This window comes from Lissotriton helveticus, chromosome 7, assembly GCF_964261635.1.
Source record: "Lissotriton helveticus chromosome 7, aLisHel1.1, whole genome shotgun sequence".
In the NCBI taxonomy this organism is placed as follows: Eukaryota; Metazoa; Chordata; class Amphibia; order Caudata; family Salamandridae; genus Lissotriton; species Lissotriton helveticus.
In genome coordinates this window covers 124,881,881-124,887,420 of record NC_136068.1, presented here as the reverse complement: position 1 = coordinate 124,887,420, position 5,540 = coordinate 124,881,881, and the positions used below count along the sequence as shown (strand labels likewise).

At 54.6% G+C, this 5,540-nt stretch overlaps 1 non-coding gene across 1 annotated transcript; it reads left to right on the top strand.

The window, feature by feature from the left end:
* Positions 1 to 312: 312 nt before the first annotated feature.
* LOC144771273 (small Cajal body-specific RNA 14) lies at positions 313 to 451 on the top strand. The gene has a single exon (XR_013599224.1).
* The last annotated feature ends 5,089 nt before the right edge of the window (positions 452 to 5,540 follow it).

The following is a 5,540-nucleotide window of genomic DNA, read 5'->3' as shown; positions in this document are numbered from 1 at the left end:
CTCCAACACCCTACACGCATGCGCATACACAGAGACACACACACACCACACACACACGAGCGCCCATGCACGCATGCACCCACACATAGAGAACTCACCCCCGCTGTCGCATACACACACGCCACACACACACACACAAGTGCACCAAGCGCCCCCGCCCACTTACCCACACTCCGGTCTTCAGCTGCCACCGCGGGGCTCTCTCTAGGGCATGGGAGCCCCGCGTCACCAGCACTGCTTCTCTCCGTAGGCGCGGCTTCTCTCCTGTGCGCGTGCGCCCGCGGTTCGATCCCTTGCCGCTCCTCCTCACACGTGGGTGTCCTCCCTGACGGTTGCATGCGTCAGTAATACCATGCGACCCCAAGGCAGCCACGCACAGCAACGAGAGGGGGCCCACTGCCGACAGGACCCGCGGAGACCCCCAGGTGCCTGTGCTACGGCTCCCTACAGCATTTTAAAGGCGGCGCGAGGACGCCGCGCGAACCTGCACCGAGATATGGAGATACTGAGACAGGAAACAAACCAAACATTTCCACCGAAATTTGTACAGACTGGAGCAGTGCGTAGGTTTCAGTGCGCGCGTGCGTGTGTGTAAATAAGTGCGAAGTGGGGATGGGCAGGCCATTTTAAAAGCATGCAAAACGCATTTTGACGTAAAGGCTCTAGGTTCTGTAATAACTACCTTCAAGGTTGAAGCAGATGGTTATGAAGCCGGGCTACGGGGTTCGAGTCCTGGCAACGGCTCAAACGCCCTGTGCTTCCGCGGGGGTTACTTTGGGCTGGCATACGCGCGCAGGAGATAAATTAGTGGAACGGGGGTTAAGCAATAAATGGTTTCCGGTTACCCTGTGTGTAAACGAAGAAAGGAAATACGTGCACAAATACGTGCCATGGCTTATTATCTCCCCTGCGCAAGCCGACCCCTGGTTTTGCTACTAAAAGTTGGTTCTTAGTTATAAGCTGAAGGAATTTGCTGGGGGGAAACAGTTTAATGTGAAAAGGGTGTGGCGCAGCGGCCAGGGTGCCTTGTTCTGAATGCTGGTTGAACGGATCGATTAACGGCAGCAGGTTACCGCAGCACCATGTGACATTTGCCAATAGCGCACTTAATGTAACGTTGTTGTAAAAGCGAGTACACACGTTCTCAATCTTGGGGTAATTGTCCCAGTTGAAAAAACCACAAATTACGGCAAATGTTTTCCCCAAGGCAAACGTACGACACAGTATGCCTGCAGCACTCCCAGTGCAGTAAATTGAGACAATAGAGAGCTTCAGGGTAGTGGTCACGGAAATTCTATGTGCAGGAGTACAGTCGTAAGTCCGTAGGTAGTCACTAACATATTACGGCGAATTCCAGGCGTATTGTATGTGTATCTTGCGTACACCAGAGGGTGTGCGTGTAGAGGGTGGGCCATTAAATAAGAAAGCTATTTACAAATACTGGAAAGCTGGACTGTAAAAATTGCTTTCTCACGTATGTTAATTCCGTACACATCGTCAAATACATTGTCATGCTTAGGTTACACAGAACGTGCATGCTTTTCTGCCCCCCTTCCCTCGTTGTGCGTGCTATTCCCTGCTTGTGACCCGGTTGCTGTGTTAGGTGGGGCTAGGGGGAGGGTGGTGGGAGGAGTCCGCTGGTGGGCAGGTGTGTGTGTGTGTGTGAGGGTGTGGTAGAAGCACTGCGGGAGAGAAGCTATGGTCTGGAGAGCACACACCAACCACGGGGCAAGAACTTGGAGCAAGAAGAAACCACAGTGACGCCCACCCTCAGCACCACTGCTCTCACCCCAGCACCCGTGCATTTCCACTTGCTGTTTCCCAAGTTTAACCTGCGCGTTTGCCAGAAGAGCTCTATTCTGAGCCCCGCGTCCATCTGCTCCACCCCCTCTTGTGCCCTCAGCTCTGACCGGTGCCCGGGTCCGACATAGCGGCTCTTACCCCTTGGTCATCAACTCTTGCCCCGTACCGCCCTCTGACCTCAAGCAGGGCATTCGTCCCTTGCCGCGTTGCTCTCTGCCCTCGCAGGTGCCCTCAGCTCTGAATCCTCTGCCATCTGATCTCACCCCGGGCCCTCACTCACTTCTTACCCCTGTACTCTCAGCTCTTACCCCTCTGCCCTCAGCTCTTACCCCTCTGCCCTCAGCTCTTCCTAGGCGCTCACTTCTGGCACCTGTGCCCTCTGACCTCAACCCAGGCCTCCAGCCCTCACCACGCTGCCCTCACCTGTCCCCTCACTGACCCCTGTGCCCTCAGCTCTTACCCCTGTGCCCTCAGCACTTACCCTTGTGCCCGCAACTCCTACCCCTGTGCCCTCAGCTCTTACCTGTGCCCTCAGCCGTTACCTGTGCCCTCAGCTCTTACCCCTTTGCCCGCAGCTCTTACCCGTGCCCGCAGCTCTTACCCGTGCCCGCAGCTCTTACCCGTGCCCTCAGCTCTTACACCTGTGCCCTCAGCTCTTACCCTGCCCTGTGCCCTCAGCTCTTCCTAGGCCCTCGCTTCGGACTCCTGTGCCCTCAGCACTTACCTGTGCCCTCAGCTCTTACCCCTCTGCCCTCAGCTCTCACCCCTCTGCCCTCAGCTCTCACCCCTCTGCCCTCAGCTCTCACCCCTCTGCCCTCAGCTCTCACCCCTCTGCCCTCAGCTCTCACCCCTCTGCCCTCAGCTCTCACCCCTCTGCCCTCAGCTCTTACCCCTCTGCCCTCACCCGTGCCCTCAGCTCTGACACCTGTGCCCTGTGACCCTCGCTGGTGACCATGGCGGGGGAGATCGTGGCCTTCCTGCTGGCCCTGTCGGGCTGGGTGCTGGTCTGCTCCTCGCTGCCCACCGACTACTAGAAGGTGTCAAGCATCGACGGCACGGTCATCACCACGGCCACCTTCTGGTCCAACCTGTGGAAGACCTGCATCACCGACTCCACCGGCATCTCCAACTGCGATGGTTTTGTTATTTAGTGCGCCGCCGTGAAAAAAAAACCCACAGCTTGATCTATAATTTTTCCCATGAGCAACAGACATCAACATGCTGCCGTGCGCACCTGAGCAGGAGGTTCTCGGTTACAGAATAACCTTGGATCTCTTCATAAACCTGCAGGTCATGTCCTTGACATCAGCTGCTCATTCTTCCTTCTGCCTAGTGAAAGCATGAAACAAGTTCACCTAAACCCTGCAACATGGAAGTGTCATCTCCATCTTGCTACACATTGGCTTCTGGGCACTCACGAGTGACCTATTTAAATGCTCCTGACAGTCCACAGAAGATTTCGGAATCCTTGCTTTCAAGTTCTTCTTGCATGTAATTCAGCCATGCGGAATTACATTTTAGGACAGGAAAAGGAACTGCAGAACTCAATAACAAGCCAGAGCCATAATCTGACGTACTATCTACAACTGCACTGAGAGGATGTTGCTGTATTCTCAGAAACTCCTGCCACAATGCTGTTAGATCCGGCCCAATGACAGGTAGCTATCTGCATCAGTGGAGCACTTTATGGACTCAGTGTAGCAGAACAATAACCAGCATTCAGGTTGGATACTTTTTCGACTTCAAAAGTATTACTTGATTATAAATACTCATACCTTGTTTAAATACCACACCTATCTTATCTGAGACCTTAACTCACTTTACAAAAATGTCAGAAATACAAATACAACTGGATATCATGTATTTACCTTATTGGCTGGGTAACCTGGCTGATAGTTGACTCTTCATTATTCTAGTTTTAGAGATGTTACTGCCAGTGCCTTTGAAGATATATTTCTACATGACCAACAGGATGTATCAATACATCTAAGTCACGTAAATACAACACAAATTGCAATAGAAATGCTATAGGTGTCACATTTGCAAAAGTTAAAAAATATTGGCATTGTCATACACAATGTCAATAACTCAAACTTTAATGCTGCGAGACCTATTGCATTGTAAATGCTTGTTTTTCTATGGTTCTAGACAGAATGTTCTCACTGACTCTTAAGTCAGCAAAACTAACTTATATTGTGCGATGGTATTTATTTAGTTATTTATGTCATTTCTAAAGCGCGCTGCAACCCTACGGGCATCCTGGCGCTGTATTTGACAGTCGATCGGATCTGAGCAGGTACCCTATGAGCTCTTGTAATAGTTAGATCTCCTGTTACTTCCGGAATTGCATTCTTTATCAAGGAATCAACCCAGTCTCGCACACGAGGCCCTTCACTTCCTTCAGGAACACCTACCATGCCAAGATTCGTGTGGTATTATAATTTTCAAAGCTGTGCCATTTACTTTCAAGAGTGTCTTTATTGGGGGGGCGTGGCCAGGAGCATGCCGAGCTAGACGTGCAGCCCGGGAGCTCCCGGCCGCCGATGCCCGAATCCGCCGTAAAACTGATGCCACACACTCCAAAATTAACTTGCAGAGTGAGGGAGACCCACGGCAACTGAAGCGCTGTCGGAGAAACCAGCCTGGTGCGACAAGAAGCACAGAATCGGCAGTTTGCCTGGCTGACGGACGCGGGAGCCGCGGAGGCAAGATGGCGGCGCCAGCTCGACTTTGGAGCGGAGCGGCTGAAAGAGCTCCTGGAGGGACCCTCGGAGAAGAGGCGATCGATTGCGGGCACCTGAGGGATCCGGTACTGAGGAATCGAGAGGGGCAGCCCGAAAGTCTGCCACGGGCGACACCGGCACCCAGCCGCACCTAACCAAGATGGCGGCGTGAACAGGTCGGGGTGATCGGGAGCTCGCACCGCAACGGTCCTGCAGCGCAACGAAGAGAAGCACTCCCGGAGCCAGAGAGCCATCGCAGCGGCGGCCCCGACAGGTCAGGTGCTGGCGTGAGAGACCCCTTCCCCCCCCCCTCCCGTCAAACCTACCCAAGATGGCGGCGTAACTCGTCGGCAGTTACCGGGAGCCGCGAGGAAGACCCAGCTGGGGCCGTGGGGGGTCCAGCACTGGCGCGGGGGAGGACTGTGAAGCGGGGGATGGGCTTGTCCTCCTCTTCCCCCCCCTGGCCACTCGTAGCACTATTGGAGGCCGGGTGCACGCTATCGGCGATTACCAACAGCGGGATAGGAAACGGGAGCCGACGAGGAGGCACGGCGGGGAGAGCCAGATAAAGGAGGTGAAGGGCAGACAACAACGGCTACCTCGCGGACGTGGAGCGCCAGGGGAGGGGGGGGACAGCTGAATCCACCCGGGCAACCATTCCAGGTGGGAGGACCTGGCGGCAGGATAGATCTCACGGTCACTGCTCCGGTTCGGTGACCGGTGGGTAACAGCTGGAAGCTCTGGGTAAGCCCCAGACTGTGAGCAGTTGGCAACCAGAGGCCCGCATTGAACCACGACCCACCTTCGCTTCCACGAGGAACAGCGACGACGCCCCTCATATAGCGGCAAGGCAGCGAAGATAAGTGACGACACGGACAGACGGCAGAACCACAGTAGGGGCCCTGATAGCAGTCACGAACATTGTGGACGCCCAGCTGGGAGGACCAGGGCGGCCCCCGGAGGCGAAAGCACGTCAGCAGCAACCCGAGTGTACTGACCCATGACGGATAACCA